Here is an 18117-nt window from a genome sequence, read left to right as displayed (position 1 = left end):
CAGAATATATACCTCATAGCTTCTTTAGCCAATCATCTTCTGAAATAGGCATTAGCCTAAGTCCACTCGTTGACTATTATGAATAATGCAATTATGAATACAGAGGTGCATATATCCCTTCAAATTAGTGTTTGCATGTATTTTGGACAAATGATGGCTGATTTGTATGTATGAAATATTTTAGCTTGGATGCTTTTTATACAGTGCTCCTATCTAAAAAGGTTGTTTACATTTTCATTTGAAGAATAACAGAGTATTTCTTTTTTGGAGGGCCCCTCTTATCATTTTAATTTTTATGACACATATGTACCTAGAAGGAAATCGTGAGCTCATACAAGTTACAGTTTTTTCACTTGTTATTGGATAGAGACAGAGAGAAATTGAGAGAGAAGGGGGAGATTGAGAGGAAGAGAGACAGAGAGATGCCTGCTTCAGACCTGCTTCACTACCTGTGAAGTGACTCCCCTGCAGGAGGGGAGCCTGGGGCTCCACAGGGACCCTAACTGGTCTTTGTGCTTTGCACCATGTGCATTTAACCCGCTATGCTACTGCCTAATTCCCTCAAGTTACATTTTTATACAACAATATATAGACAATTGTACCTAGAAAAAAGAAGTAGGGTTTGAGGGAGGTGAGAGGTGGGTAAAGAAACCGGGAGAAAAAAGTATATTTAACTGGCAGATGATTCTTTAGGTGGCTTCCCAATATTTTCTTTCTTAAATTGATTTCTCTTGGACAAGGCTGGGTTCCTGGTGCACATGTTTATAATATATCATTCTTATAACCAATATGTTTTGTAGTAATTTGCTCAGAAGTGTAAAATTGATGCCCTCTCCTAGGAATTCTTTTTTTTTCTTACCAGAGCACTGTTCAGCTCTGGCTTATGGTGGTTCAGGGGATTGAATTTGTGACTTTGGAGCCTCAGGCATGAGAGTCTGTTTGCATAACCATTATGGTATTTACCCTCTGCCTCTCCTAGGAATTTAAATAGTAATATGAAGAGAGAAGGAAATGGTTGCAGTCAAACTGGAGAACAAATCAGTATCAGCTCACTCTGAAGTCCCTGGAGTTGATCTAGATTTTCCCCAATTTTTGATATTTTTCAGTGAATTTATTATCATTATTATTATTCTTTATTATTGTATTTTATTTTATTGCCTCCAGGGTTATTGCTGGGGCTCAGTGCCTGCACCACAAATCCACTGCTCCTGGAGACTATTTTTTTCCCTTTTTGTTGCCCTTGTTGTTTTATCATTGTGGTTATTATTATTATTGTTGTTGTTGTTACTGATGTCATTGTTGTTGGATAGGACAGAGAGAAATCGAGAGAGGAGGGGAAGACAGAGAGGGGGAGAGAAGGAGAGACACCTGCAGACCTGCTTCACCACTTGTGAAGCGGCTTCCCTGCAGGTGGGGAGCCAGGGGCTCGAACCAGGATCCTTCTGCTGGTCCTTGTGCTTTGCACCACCTGCACTTAACCCGCTGTGCTACCGCTATTTGCTCCCCTAAGCAAATAGTTTTATGTTTTCTATTATTTTTTATCAGAGCACCTCTAGACTTTGGTTTATGGTGGCACTGGGGATCGAACCTGGGACTCTGGGGTCTCAGGCATGAAAGTCTTTTTTTTTTTTTAATTTTTTAACAGTCATTATGACACCTCCCCAGCCCACGAAATTAGTTCTTTTGCTTATAATCAAAGTTACAACTCATACAGAAAATTTGAGTGAGGGAAACTGAATATAAATAGCAAAAACTAATCAAATGTAAACAATTCACAGAACAGCTAATTTTCAGTTATTATTTTGGTATAATTTTTACTGGTTCCTAATTCATGTGTGTTGTTACTCATGTGAAGTATTTCTGTCATCTTAAAATTCAGGATCTCTATTTTATCTGCCCTCTATTTTCTCACTGTCATGAACTTTTAAGAATTCAAAAAAGAACCGTAAGGGAATCTACTTATGTTAGAGGAGCAGGAGGTAACCAAAGTAGGAACAGAAGAACTCGACAATCAGTTTTATTTAATGAACCTCTGACCCATGTAATTCCCTGAGTAGGAATTATATGGTATTTGTAATGGCACAGAGGAGTCACTCTTCAATATTGCTGATACTGATTAGTGATTTTCCACTCTTAATATATAAGGACAATTTTGAAGGCATGTGCAGAAATTTTACTGACAATAGAAATCAAATTCCTTCTCTAAATCATTGCTATTTTAAAACTACAAGTGACCATAATGCTTATGAGGATAAGCCTGAGATTAAGCCTCTATTTTCGAGCTGAGACTCCCCAGGAAAGCAGGCTAAAATAACTTCCTGCATCTTAGAACCAGTGAACCCTTAACTTCCATATTACCACACATAATATGACATATGTTTCTTTCTTTTTTAAAATATTTATTTATTTATTCCCTTTTGTTGCCCTTGTTTTATTGTTGTAGTTATTATTGTTATTGATGTCATCATTGGTGGATAGGACAGAGAGAAATGGAGAGAGGAGGGGAAGACAGAGAGGGGGAGTAAAATATAGACACTTGCAGACCTGCCTCACTGCTTGTGAAGCGACTCCCCTGCAGGTGGGCAGCTGGGGGGCTGGAACTGGGTCCTTACATCCATCCTTGAGCTTTGTGCCACGCGCGCTTAACCTGCTGCACTAACCACCCTACTCCCAAGACACATGTTTCTAAGGAATTATTTTAAATTATTTTATTTATTACTTATTGGATGGAGACAGAGAAAAATTGAGAGGGGATGGAGTGATAGGGAAAAAAAGTGAGAGAGACCAGCAGCACTGCTTCACTGCTGGTGAAAATTTCCCTTCTGTAGGTAGGTGCCAGGGCCTTGAACCTGAGTCCTTACACATTGTAACATGTGTGACCAACCAGGTGCTACCACACAGCCCCTCTAAGCATTTTAATCTATCACAGCCTAAATATCTTTTAACATTCCAGTAGTGTCTTCACCCTGGTACATTTGGTAACTAGGAAGTCTTTTTGCATTTTATATGTAAGGAATGCCTGCCTTGAACCTTTAAGCCTTGGTAGGAATTGGATAAGTAAAGGAGGGAGGGAAGATGTACCAAGTGAAAGTAAAAAAAAAACCTTGAGACTTACTGGGTTTTTTTTAGATAAGAGACAGAGCACTGGAGGGGAGGGGAGGGGGGAGGAGGAAGGAGAAGGGGAGGGGAGTAGGGAGGGGAAGGGGAGGGGGAGGGGCGAGGCGGGGCGCGGGCGAGATGAACGTGGTACCATAGCTTCCTCCAATGTGGTGGGGTCAAGGCTCAAACCTGGACTGAGCACTTGTCAAAGATGAACACTGTTCCAGTGAGTTACATCTAGTTCAGTTAGTCGTATTTTTTTCCTAAGGTACCTGTAGATAATTTACATTTAAATACTAGATTAGAAAATAAATGTCAGGGAGTCGGATGGTTACCCAGACAGTTAAGCGCACATGGCGCTAAGAGCAAGGACCAGCATTAAGGATAGTGGCTAGAGCCCTGGCTCCAGGGGGTCGCTTCACAAGCCGTGAAGCAGGTGTGCAGGTGTCTTTCTCTCCACTCTTTGTTTTCCCCTCCTCTCTTCATTTCTCTCTGTCCTATTCAACAACAACGACATCAATAACAACAAAAATAATAACTGGAACAATAAGACAAGGGCAACAAAAGGAAATAAATAAATATTAAAAAATATTTTAAAAAAGAAAATAAAATTCAAATCCTTCTAGTAGGCCTATCAGTTCGTTTGTGAGTTGACCTATACTTTCAATATCCTGTTGCCACTTGTCTAATTCATTCATTAATTATGCGGCTATTTACTGAGGACCTAGCACTTGCAATGAGTCTTAAAGCTCAACCAATAAATTTCCCTCCTGAGTTCTCCATTTTCTTTCCTCTTACTAGCATTTGCTATTGATTTTTGCATAACTTTACCTTCTTTCATATGCCATTTCTGAGTCTGTACTGTAGAAGAGCTGTTTGCCAAAAGCTTATCAGAATTCCCTAGGTGTCTCTATCCTCTCTATCACACCCTTCCCTCTTGATTTCTGGCTGTCTCTATCCAATAAATAAATAAAGATAATTTAAAATTAAAAAAGTTTACCCAGTGAAACAGAATGAAAGCACTGTAGTTAAAGAATTTCCTCATTTTTTCAGACTAATTTGTAGGCCATTGCACCAGTGAGATGATCTATAAGGTTCACTTTAGATCTAATATTTTTATGTGTTTTCATGTGTTATTTAAACCTTAAGTAAATAATTAAGTGGACATCACAGGCTTGTTAGCAGTGTTAATACCTGAAAAGGCATTAGGAGAGAAAAAGTAAAATGAAAATCCACCAAAGAAACTAAACCGCCAAACTAAAATACCCCAGTAAATTAGATATTATTGTTAATTTAATTCCGTATTGGTTAAAGATGAGATAAGTTTCAAGTTCCTGGTACATATATGGAGAAGGAATTCTATTTTCTGCAGCTCCATGCCACCACATCTGACAGCAGAATCTTGCAGAGGGGACAGTGAGAATATAATGGAAGGGAATTCTGATATTTCAGTGTCTCCCCTCCCCCAAAAGATGTTTTCAGAGGGAAAATTAGCCATGGGAGAAGTAGTAATTCTAATCCCTCAACACAGACATTCCTACCCATCTTCTAGCTGAGCTTGATACCTCTTCAGGAAGGCTAAAATACTCTGAGTTTCCTCTGGGTCTTTTGTTTACATTACTTCCAACTTTTTTTTTTGTAATTGTTGTGAAAAATAAAAATTATAATTTTATGTACTAAGCACTTATTAAATGCTTAGTGCTGGACCTGGTAAAATGAACAGTAACCACCATTTCTTAAGTCAGTGAGGTCTTAGTACTAAGTCTCAATAATTTTAAGAAGATAGGGATAATGGAGGCCCGAAGAGAGAGCCATAACATATGCAAAGTATCAGATGATAGCATCTGTCAGCCAAACATGCTGCTATTCACATGTGAAGGATCAGTAAAAACCGTACCATATGTAAAATAAAAACAAAAACAAACAAACAAAAAACTAGAGCAGTTTGTATAACCAAGCCTGACTGGCAAGAGTTACTGGAAGGAGTGATACAGGTGGTAAAAAAAAAAAAAAAAAGTAAAGAACATTAATCTCTCAACAATGCGATATACAGTTAAACCTAGAAACGTGATGGGGGGTGTGTGTGTGAGTGGTAGCACTCCTATTACCACGCACTAGGACCCAGTTTCAAGTCCTCCTTCCTCACCTGCAGGGGGCGATCCTGCGTTAGTGGTGAAGCAGGACTGCAGGTGACTCTTTGTCTCTCCCTGTCTCCCCTCCCTCTCAATTTCTCTCTGTTCTATCAAATAAAATAAATAAAGTAAAAAAAAAAAGAGAAAGAAATATGAGACAAAGGTTGGGAGACAGCATAGTCATTATGCAAAAGATTCACTCCTGAGGCTCTGAGGTCCCAGGTTCAATCCCTAGCACCACCATAAGCCAGAGCTGAGTAGTGTCTGGTCTTTCTCTCTGTGTCTTGCTCTCTGTATCTCTTTCTCTTTAAATAAAATCCAATATTAAAAAAAATAAATATGCGAAAACTCTACAATATGAGAAGGGAGGAAGAAATGGATATTGTTTAAGCAAAGAGTGGTGAAATAGGAACAGAGTAAATAAGATTCTTTTAGATGCATTTAAATATAACACATTTACATGCACACATAATCCTCAATAACTTCTTAAATGGTGTCACTGTCTTAATTAAAAATATTTTATTTTAATAAGAGAGAGGGAGATGAGAGAGAAGTGAGAAGAGAGAAGAGAGGAAGGGGGTGGAGAGTGAGTATGATTAGGTGTACAGAGCATTGCTCAACCCTGGTTTATGGTGGTGCCAGAGGCTGAATTTGGCAACTCAGAGCCTCAGGCATGGAAGTCTTTTGCAAAACTATTATTCTGTCTGCTCTGCTCATGTTGTCATTTTTCTTCTAGTACTTTTTAATCACTCTTACATCTTTTTTTTCCTTTGTCTTTCTCATCCTGCTTATAATATATAATGCCTTTCTTTAATTTCATGTTTACTTCTGAAATTATTTTGTCCTTATTTTGTATTTCTCTAGAGTTCTTCTACCAGTTTCACTTCTTATTTACCTCTTCCTTTTGACTATCAACCAGTTCCTGAAATCTCTCTAACTCTTCTTTTAGTGTCTATATATTTCATTTGCCATTGTTCTCCTTATCTGTGTTAAAATTTACTTTGCAATATTGGGTATAATATTTTATCTACTTTGTAGCATTTTTTTCTAGGTTTTTTTTCACATATTGGAGATTTTTGCTATTTCCCTTCTCATTTATTTCTTTTTCTTTTCTTTTCTTTTTTTTATCTATCTATCTATCTATCTATCTATTTATTTTATTTTGGGGGGCTCTTGGATTGTTGCCAGATCTTGGCTATTGTATATCGTGCTGAGATAAACTTGGGATACATATAACTTTTGTGTTTTTTGGATGAATACCTAGGAGAGAAATTGCTTAATTGTTTGACAGCCCATTTTTAATATCTTGAGGAATCCCCAGACTGTTTTCTACAGCAGATGGGCCAGCCTGCATACTCACCAACCATTTAATAGTGTTTCTTACTCAACAGGATAATCAACATAGTTTTCACAGTCTTCGGGACACTTTGGAAAGCTCAGGGACAAAGCTGAAATATGCTCCAGTGAAAAGGCAGAAAGAAAAGAAACAAGAAAGACATTAAAACAAAATGTCAGACTAGAAACCCAATACCTCTTACATATAGGATACCACTGAGCTGTCTCGTGGAAAAATTTTTTACTGATGGTATATAATTTATGTATATATTTTATATATTGTTTATGTTATTATTTATTTATTTATTTTTATTTTGACAGAACAGAGAGACATTGCGTTGGGTGGGGCCATAGAGAGGCCTGAGTGTTGTGTATTCAACTTTTATATTATTTACATTTGAGTGAGATGCTTTTTCTGGAACATATTCTTTTAATTTATTTTTTAAATATTTATTTATTCTCTTTTGTTGCCCTTTTTGTTTTATTGTTGTAGTTATTATTGTTATTGATGTCATCATTGTTGGGTAGGATGGAGAGAAATGGGGAAGACAGAGAGGGGGAGAGAAAGACACCTGCAGACCTGCTTCACTGCTTGTGTAGCGACTCCCCTGCAGTTGGGGAGCCGGGGCTTTGAACCAGTTCTTATGCCTGTCCTTGTGCTTTGCACCATGTGTGCTTAACCCACTGTGCTACCGCCCGACTCCCTTTATGAAGTTTATTTATTTATTTATTTATTTATTTATTTATTTATTATTGGAACAAACATATTCTAAGACTGACCTAAGAGGTTGTGTAGGATACAATTCACCTGGTAAAGCATTTGCTTTAACATCTGTGGAAGCCTGGGATTGAGCCCTGACACTATAGGGGAACGCCATGGAAGGCACCTGGTTAAGTACACACACTATAATACTCAGGGATCCAGGTTCAAACCCTTGGTATCCATCTGCAGGGGGAAAGCTTCACAACTGGTGAAGAACTATAGGTATCTCTCTATCTCTTCCTTCAATCTCCCCCCTCAATTTCTCTTTGTCTCTATCAAATAAATAAATATATAAATAAATAATATATTTTTTAAAAAGGTCCACGAGACAGCTAAGTGATATCCTATATGTAAGTGGTATTGGGTTTCTTATCTGACAGTTTTTAAAAATGTCTTTCTTGTTTCTTTTCTTTTTGCCTTTTCACTGGAGCGCATTTCAGCTTTGTCACTGAGCTTTCCAAATTGTCCTGATGACTGTGAAAACTATGTTGATTATCCTGGAGGAGGTAGAGAGTGGGAGACCACATAATTTCCCTGGTGGGTGTGGTGTAGGACTATACCTCTATAGTCTTGTAATCTAGTAAACCACTATTAAATCACTAATTAAAATAAATAAGTGAACTTTTTTTCAACTGGCATTATTTATTTATTTTTCATTTGTGATTATAGTGAGTTACAAGATTGTAGAATTACAGGGGCTAGTTCTACACCATATTATAGGTCCCACCCTCCCAAACCACCATAGGAAGATCAGAGGTAGGGAACCTGTTTTCTGCCAAGGGCCATTTGGATATTTGCATTTTTTTCTTGCTATTTTGGATATTTGTAAGATCATTATAAGGCCATGCAAAATCATCAACTTAAAAGTTAGTCCTAATTGCTGAAAGCATCCTAAAAGTCCATGGACAGAAGACTGGTTAAAGAAGTTATGGAATATCTACTCCATGGAATATTGGGACAGAGTGGACAGAAGTAGATGTAATTATGCAAAGTGAAAGAAGTAAAGGTGAAAGAAAACTACTGGATAGTTTCAGTCTTATGTGGAATCTAGAAAACTGGAATATAAGACCCTGAAAAGAAATAAAAGGACAGAAACAGAAAAAGTCTCTGACTTTGTGAGCACTGTGGTGGTCACCATTGGGAGGCTGCGGAAACAGAGTTTGTGTGGTAGGTGTGGTATGGAAGTATACCCTGTAAACTTACAACCTTGTAATGTACTACTTACCACAATAATAAATAAACTATAAATAAATAATTCACACCTATATAGAATTTTCAGCTTTACCTGTGTCTGCCTTCAGAGCACCAGACCAAATGATGTTGCAGGCCACATATGGCCTGTTGTTAAAATTCGGTGGCTCTAGCTGGCCAGCCTAGCTTCACGGGCGGGTAACAGAGATGACCAGAGAGATACGGCTGGGCAGGGAAGCTGTATTTCTTTATTCAGGAACAATGATTCATAAACTAACCCAAACTAATCATCAAACAGAACTCTGTTGCCTCTTTCCCCCGCAACGGCACCAAGCACTCTCGAACTCTGGAACTCTGGAACCCTCTCGGGGTTCCTTGGGGCGGGGCCAAGCGGGCCTGCGAAACTAGCAGGACTGATCCAATTTTCTTGGCAGGGGGAGAACTAGAACAACCCAATGTAAAGCATACAACAATTCCCCCTTTTCTTTTTAACTAAATGACTACAGTATCAAGGGTGTGGGGTGAACAGAAACCTATATCATACAGGCATTTTTTAAAAAAAGAAACTGGCACAAACATGGAGAAACATGTAAGCAAGTAACAAGAACCAGTGTGCTGCCAAGGGAAGGCCTGAGGGGGGCATGTTTTGCCTCTGTGGGCAAAACTTTATCAGCTTAAAAAAAACATTTCTTGCCTCTGGGGGGCGTACTTGCCTCGACAGGCATTTGCATAGGGGTGGGGAACGGCCTAGAGTCCCAAAGGCAGCTGGCTGCAATTTACTTACTATGAAACAAATTTGTTATTATCATAACCACAGCACAATCTAAACTTTCTAATAGAGAAGGAATTTGAGACTTTTACATATCAACAATGTCTTTTAAACCTTTTGTTACACCCATTCAAGATGGAGACACACCCTAGGTGTGCGCAGGAAAGGAAACCTCAGGCATGAGAATAATTAGCATAGCCATTGTGCTATCTACCATTTCTAATAGAGAAGGTAATGGAGAGTTTTACATATCAACAAGTCTATTTAACCTTTTGTTTAGACCAACTTAGTTAAAATATATTGATTGTTAACTAATTTTTACCTCAGACTTTAAATGTAAGTTAATTTTATCTTTATGAGAATTACGTTGAAAACCTTTTTCATTTAACTTTGACTAGTAAGAATTTAGCCTTAAAGTTACTGTTTACCAAACTTTAAACATACACATAAACATGGTCATTAATGCACAAGGAGAGAAACCTTTGTTACGAAGACATGTCATTTCAAACACGAATTTAGATGTGTACTGTCTTAGTTGTTGGGGGGGTGCGTTGTCCAGTGGTGGTCTCTTGGGCAGCTTCACTTCTAGGAATTGCAGGTTGCGATCTCTGCACAAATCTCTGCGTACTCCAGCTTATCTGCCTTCAGACTGGACCGGCAGCTGGAGATCTCGTGTGCCCAGTTTCGGCAGGGAGCCCGGGGGTCCGGGAGGTCCGGGATCGTTCCAGAATTCATAGCACGAGGGCGGGTGGGCCAGCCTTGTAGAAGGCGCGGGCCGAGGTGCCCAGGGGTGGCAGCCATGATAGACCACCACGGCCCTGCCCCATGGCCCTGCCATGTCTGCTGCCCTGTTCACAGTGGCCGAGCAGCGTGGAGGGATCACGCGTCCAGTGCCCTGCGCCAGCCGGCTCCTGTGGGCTGACCTGCGTGCTGGCATTGGGCTCCTGCGTGGTGGCATCAGGCTCCTGCGTGTTGGTATCGGGCTCCAGCATGTTGGCATCGGGCTCCTGCGTGGTGGCATTGGGCTCCTGTGTGTTGGCGTCGGCCTCCTGCGTGCTGGCATCAGCCTCCTGCGGGCTGCGGGCCTGCAGGCCTGCGGGCGCGGTGCGTGGGGTTGTCTGGGCGCAGCTGGATGGCTGGCTGTTTAGCCAGGTGGAAACAGCAGCTCCGCGCCTCGCCTCTTGCCCGCTGGCTCTTCCCGACTCATCTGGCTGTTTTGAGTGCGCCCGAGCGCGTGGAAACCACAGAGTGGTCCAGAGATAAATGTTCCAGAAATAGCAAAACAGTCTCGTGAAGAAAGAGCAGAGGCCTTTGGAGATCTCTTCACAAGCAGAAGAGAAGGCCATAGTACATAGGTAGCCAAATTGTCTTCAGTTATCTGAGAGATGCGCAGGTCAGGTCCACGTGGGCGCCATTTGTTGTTAAAATTCGGAGGCTCTAGCTGGCTGGCCTAGCTTCACGGGCGGATAACAGAGACGACCAGAGACATACGGCTGGGCAGGGAAGCTGTATTTCTTTATTCAGGAACAATGATTCATAAACTAACCCAAACTAATCACCAAACAGAACTCTGCTGCCTCTTTCCCCGCGACGGCACCAAGCACTCTCGAACTCTGGGACTCTGGAACCCTCTCGGGGTTCCTTGGGGCAGGGCCAAGCGGGCCCGCGAAACTAGCAGGACTGATCCAATTTTCTTGGTAGGGGGAGAGCTAGAACAACCCAATGTAAAGCATACAACAATGGCCTGTGGTCGGTCTGGATGTTTCCAAGCGCTGCACTAAACAAATCAGAAAGTTAATTAGGTAAAGTAGATGTTTGGAAGGAAGCAAGGGGAATATAAGAAGCATCCCAGTCAGAAAAGGTGTAGAAGTTTTTATATAGAGATTGCTTAAAATTGAAGGACAGAGATGCCTGAACTGAAATCAAGACAGGTCTATTATTATTTTTTTTTCTTAATAGGAGCTAGGAACTAGAACACCACTCTGGCAGGTGTAGTTTTTATATTTTGTGTTGGCATCAAGTAAAGTGGACTCATCCCTTTAAGGAACTTGATTTTAACATTCATTCAACAAATATTTACTGAGTGCTAACTGTATGTACTGACTTATTCTAAGCCTACAGAAATTTGTCAGTAAGAATGTATACAAAATAACTTGTATTCTGATGAGTGATTATATAGGGATAGACAATAAACATAATGAAAAATACATTTTATTACATTTATTTTTCCATGTTTTTTTATTAGTGATTTAATAATGATCAACAAGATTGAGGGATAAGAGGGGTACAATTCCATACAGTTCCCACCACAGGAGTTCCATATCCTCTCCTCTCCATTGGAAGCTTCCCTATTGCTTATGCCTCTGGGAATATGTACCAAATCTCTTTATAGAGTGCAGAAGGTGAAAAGTCTGGCTTCTGTAGTTGCTTCTCTGCTGGACATAGGTATTGACAGGTCGACCTATATCCCCAGCCTGTTTTTATCTTTCCTTAATGGGGCAGGGCTCTGGAAAGGTGAGGTTCCAGAACTCATTGGTGAGGTCATCTACCCAGGGAAGTCAGATTGGCGTCAGGGTAAATTCTTCAACTTAATGGCTGAAAAGCATTGAGATATAAAGCAGAAAATTTTACGAATTTTTCTAAATTTATATTTTTGAAGACTAGAGGAAGTAGTAGTATGAACAATTACTGAGCAAGGAAGCATTGTAGCAGTCATATCTTGAGACATCAAATAAAGCCTCTCTGAGAATATTTCTCAGAAATTTGGTGCCTGAGGATTCCAGGAGAGCTGCCTTACAAGTTCTGCAGGAGGAAAAAGGAAACTATCAATAGTTACCAAAAGTGCTTCTTTTACATAAGAACTCCTATTCCAAGAGCTAAAACAACAGATATTGCTTTGATCACATATGTGATTCAAATGTCTCAAAGGTGGTGGATTTTATTTATTTATTTATATTTAAAATTTTTAAAATTATCTTTATTTATTGGATAGAGACAGCCAGAAATCAAGAGGGTGATAGAGAAGGAGAGAGACAGAGAGACACCTGCAGCATTACTTCACTACTCACAAAGCTTTCCTCTTGCAGATGGGGACCAGGAGCTTGAACCTGGGTCCTTGCACATTGTAATACATGCGCTCAACCAGGTGCACCACCACCCGGCCCCTCCAGTGGTGGCTAACTTTAAGGTTCTAGTCTTGTCAGTTTTGTGGTGCCATATTATTGGGAATTCTGGTTTGTTGCTAATTTTCCCTTTTCTGCATATCTGTCCCTGAGAGGTATATTCTATGCTTCAAGAGAATCTGCTTTGGCTATTGCTGCCTGACACTATTGCTGGATAAGCTGCTGTTGCTGCTTTTGCCACTGATAGAATCACTGCTTGCTTTGACAGCTCTCCACTAGTCTCTTCACTAACAGAGATTAGATATTAAACATTTTTTTTTTAGTAAAGCTCTTATACCACAGGTGCAAGCTGGAGATTTTATAATAATTTCACTTGCCTTTGCTGAACCCAAGACATTCAGTGCAGAAGTTTGCTGCTAATTTAAAATAGAGAGCTTTTGTTCACTTTTATTTGAATCCTAGTGTTATAGTCTTATGAGTTTGTCCTTTTGGTTTCATTTAGTCCCTTACCCCATGCCCCTACCCCCCACCTTTCCCCTAGGAAACACTATGGACTGTGGGTGAAGTTGACTGAGATTCCTATAATAGCTTTAAAGTGAATATACTCTTTTTGTGTCTAGAGGATTCCTGCCCCATGAATCTTGGTGAGAGATGGGAACCCATTTCCCACAACAAAATTCTAAATTGTCATATACTTGGCTTTCTCAGTTTCACTGGTAGCAATGGAGAGATGACATGTTTTAGACATTACTAACCATATGAGTGCTTTCACATGCCTGCCATACTGGTGGTCTGAGCAAACAGTCTAATGTTCAGTATCATCTTGACAGTACTCGTTTTCTGGTTTGATTTTGGGCTGTGCTTCTGCCTGTTTTCTTCCCTAGTTTATCAGATGTTCTGTGAACTAGTGTATATCTTAAAGTCTTTATTCTTAGACTGAACAGAATCGCCTTTGATTGCCACATGAGCAACAAAAGAAGAGGATCAAAATAAAGGACAAGGGAAAGAAATTACTACTATGCTCAAATAGGAAAATAATCTCATTTTCAGTTGGGTTGAGCAGGGAAGCTGTCTGGTTGCCACTGGCAGTCATCTTGCAACTAAGAGTGAGTCATTTTGGGATGAAGCCAAGATGAGGATAGCAGAGTGAAGAGGGTTGAACATTCTCCTTTCACTCTTTCTTTCTTTCTTTCTTTCTTTCTTTCTTTCTTTCTTTCTTTCTTTCTTTCTTTCTTTCTTTTCTTCCTTTCCTTTCTTTCTTTCTTTCTTTCTTTCTTTCTTTCTCTCTTTCTTTCTTTTTATAAAAAGGAAACACTGACAAAACCATAGGATAAGAGGGTTACAACTCCACACAATTCCCACCACCAGAACTCCCTACCTCACCCCCTCCCTTGATAGCTTTCCTGTTGTTTAACCCTCTGGAGTATGCACCCAAGGCCATTGTGGGATGCAGAAAGTGGAAGGTCAGGCTTCTGTAATTGCTTCCCTGTTGAACATGGGTGTTGACAGATCAATCCATAATCCCATCCTGCCTCTCTCTTTCCCTAGTGGGGTGGGGTTCTGGGGAATCGGAGCTCCAGGACACATTGGTGGGTTGTCTGTCTAGGGAAGTCTGGTTGGCATCATGCTAGCATCTGGAACCTGGTGGCTGAAAAGAGAGTTAACATATAAAGCCAAACATGTTGTTGACTAATCATGAACCTAAAGGCTGGAGTAGTGCAGATGAAGAGATGGTGGGCCCTTCATTTTGTAGATAGCTAATAGGTATATTTTAGTTATATTTCAAAGGGCCTATGGCTATACTAATTTTTTTCCCCTGAACCTGAAATCTGATATACCCTCCTCACCTATTTCCTATTATACTTTACTCAGTCACTGCCAAGCTATCCTTATCAAAGCAAGGACTGCAAAAGCTGAATAAGGGCAAGAGACTGGCATACTCTAACGATGACTCTTTAGTTACTATCAGGCCACCCCATCAGCTGGGGCCCTATTCGGGTAATCCTGAGATTCCCAAACAGACATGATGGGTCTAGACCTCAAATAAAACCCTCTCTCTAATGTTACCGGTCATCTCCATCAGAAACAACAAAATAGACCCTTTTGTGGGCCCCCATAGGACCTTGCCCTCAACTTGGATCAACAACAGTAGAGAATGTTCCATCCTCTGAAGGGAGGCTGGAACAACATACTCTATGCTACACCTGAGGAAGATGTGTCCTGATACTGGGTCAGCTTGGAATGTTCCCTTCATGACCACAGAATGTGAGCTCAAATCTACAGGGATGCAGAGGTCACATAGGCTCCTAAGCTGAATATGGGCTCCAGATCACATCAAATCAATAAGGTTTACAGTCAACAATATTTACACCCCTTTCCCATATTTGGGAGCTACTCTCTTCCATGATCTAGCTTTCTGGTCCTTTTTCCAGCCATGACATCATCTCCCCAGACAATAACTAGGATCTAGGATCTAAATGCATATCAGTTTACAACTTTCTTTTTTTTTTATTTAAGAAAGGAGAAATTAACAAAACCATAGAATAAGAGGGGTACAGTTCCCCATAATTCCCACAACCCTATCTCCATATCCCCTTCCCTCCCCTGATAGCCTTCCCATTCTCTGTCTCTCTGGGGATATGGATCCAGGGTTGTTGTGGGTTGCAGAGGGTGGAAGGTCTGGCTTCTGTAATTGCTTCCCTGCTGAACATGGGCGTTGACTGGTTGATCCATACTCCCAGTCTGCCTCTCTCTCTTTCCCTAGTAGGGTGGGGCTCTGGGGAAGCTGAGCTCCAGTACACAGTGATGGGGTCGTCTGTCCAGGGAAGTCTGGTCAGCATCTTGCTGGCATCCGGAACCTGGTGGCTGAAAAGAGAGTTAACATACAAAGCCAAACAAATTTTTGAGCAGTCATGGACCTAAGACTAGAATGGTGCAGATGGAGTGTTGGGGGGGTATTCCCTGCATGCTCTTGTGTACTTCTGCTTTCAGGTATATATTTTTCCCTAGTTTATGGGCACTGTGAACCTATGCTCTATCTCAGGGGACCTGGACTATATCTAGGTTTGGGGACTTTATTGAGGAGTGGACCACCTGGAATGGAATTAGAGAATACTATGATACGAAAGGTCTCACCGAGTCATGAAGCTGAAGGGTTGTCATTCCACACCTGAAGTCTCTGGTCACAGTCTGAAGTGAAGCATTTTGGGGTGGCACTCATTGCGTTGATTAGGTTGCGATCCATGGATGCAATATTATTTGATGTGAATTGAGAGCAGCATGCAGGAAAGTAGGCCCCACCCTAAGGTTCCAGGCCTGAGGGAAATATAGGCTCTATAGTGGAAATGTGAGGTTCCTGCTGTCTTAGGGTTCAAGAAGACAATGGATAGTCATTGTTATCATCACATTATTTGGTGATTGGGTTAACTTTGGAAAGTCCATTTGTTAGGGTTTGGGGTATAATACCCAGCATCTTGTATATAGCTGTGTTACCGGTTGCTTCTGTACTCCCTGGTCTAGGCTTTTGAGAGAGTCAACATATCAAAGACAGCCTATGTATTAAAAAGACTCATTCTGTGTTTTAAGAAGTTCTAGACATATGATCAATTTTTTTCCTCTCATATTAATTAAATAGTGGTTTATATATTTACACTTTAATAGGAATGTACATAAACACCATTCTCACCACCAAAAGTCTGTGTCTCATCCCCACCACCCACCCCCACCCCCTCAACCCCCCGCCACACCGGGAAGCCCAATGACCACCCACCCCTTCACCACAGGGTTTTTACATTGGTGCCCTACTCTCGATTTAATCAGATCCTGCTTTTAGTTTCCCTTTCTGTTCTTCTTTCTCAACTTCTGTTGATGAGTGGGGACATCCCATACTCATCTTTATCTTTCTGGCTTAGCTGACTTAACATAATTCCTTCTAGCTCTGTCCAAGAGGGGTCAGATAAGGTGGGCTCATTATTCTTAATAGCTGCATAGTATTCCATTGTGTATATGTACCACAGCTTTCTCAGCCACTCATCTGCTGTTGGGCACCTGGGTTCCTTCCAGGTTTTAGCTATTATGAGTTGTGTTGCTATGAACATAGATGTACACATATATTTTGGTTGGGCATTATGGAATCCTTGGAGTATATCCCCAGGAGAAGAATTACTGGGTCATATGGAAGGTCTATTTCTAGCCTGGTGAGAGTTCTCCAGACTGCTCTCCAGAGAGGCTGGACCAATTTACATTCCCACGAGCAGTGCAGAAGGGTTCCTCTGTCCCCACAGCCTCTCCAGCATTTGTTGCTGCTGTCCTTTTTGAAGTATGCCATTCTCACAGGAGTGAGGTGGTATCTCAATGTTGTCTTTGTTCGCATCTCTCTGACAATCAGCGTCCTGGAACAGTTTTTCATATGTTTGTTAGCCTTTTGGATCTCCTCTGAGGTGAATGTCTTGTTCATATCCTCTGCCCATTTTTGGATGGGGTCATTTGATTTTTTGGTGCTAAGTTTGCTGAGTTCTTTGTATATTTTGGTGATTAGTCTCTTGTATGATGTCTGGCATGTGAAGATCTTCTCCCATTCTGTGAGGGGTCTCCTTGTTGTGTGATAGTTTCTTTGGATGTGCAGAAGCTTTTCAATTTGATATAGTCCCATTGGTTTGTTTCTGCTTTAGTCTTCCTTGCAATTGGGTTTGTTTCATCAAAGATGTCCTTTAGGTTTAGGTGGGAAAGTGTTTTACCAATGTTTTCCTCTAAGTACGTCATAGTTTCTGGTCTAACATCCAGGTCTTTAATCCATTTGGAGTTGATTTTTGTTTCTGGTGAGACAAGGTGGTTCAGTTTCATTCTTCTGCATGTTACAACCCAGTTTTCCCAGCACCGTTTATTGAAGAAAGCCTCCTTCTTCCATTTAATCCTTTGGGCCCCCTTATCAAAGATTAGATGTCCATAGGTGTGGGGGTTTAGATCTGGACTTTCAATTCTGTTCCACTGGTCTGTGTGCCTATTTCTGAGACATCACACTCCCAGATCTCAAACTATATTATAAGGCCATCATCATCAAAACAGTTTACAACTTTCTGGAGGGTGTCAATGAATCTTCATTCTCACTGCATCTAGAATTAGCTCTACTTCTGGACTTAAAATTATGTGAGATAATAAATGTGTTTATACACTATTGAATTACTGTAGTAGCCTTAGTTTTGCATAATAATAGTATTAATGATACAGCTATAAGTATAACTTAGATATAGTTACATGCATATATATAGATATCTATAATTAATAGAGACATAAACATATTTATAGATTTATATGTAGGTTTATGTATGGCTATAATTATGACTAAAGGTGTATAGCTATATGTATAAATATATATATATATGCAATTAGATGATAAATGAGATATCTATGTTGTTAAAATGACAGCTGAAATATAAAGATAAGAAAATAAGGGTTTTTTTTTTTTGGTCTCCCAGGTGATTGCTGGGGCATGGTGCTGACATTACATATCCATCGCTTCAGGCAGCCTTTTTTTCCTTTTCATTTTATTTGATAAGTCAGAGTGAAATTGAGAGGGTAGAGAGAGTGGAAGTGAGAAAGATAGATGCCTGCAGACGTGCTTCCCCACTTATGAAGTGTCCCCGCTGCAGGTAGGGAGCAAGGGCTAGAAAACGCGTCCTTGAGTAGGCCCTTGCTCAGGGTTCTGTG

The sequence above is a fragment of the Erinaceus europaeus genome, chromosome 1 (assembly GCF_950295315.1).
Source record: "Erinaceus europaeus chromosome 1, mEriEur2.1, whole genome shotgun sequence".
Lineage (NCBI taxonomy): Eukaryota > Metazoa > Chordata > Mammalia > Eulipotyphla > Erinaceidae > Erinaceus > Erinaceus europaeus.
Note: the sequence above shows the minus strand (reverse complement) of the source record.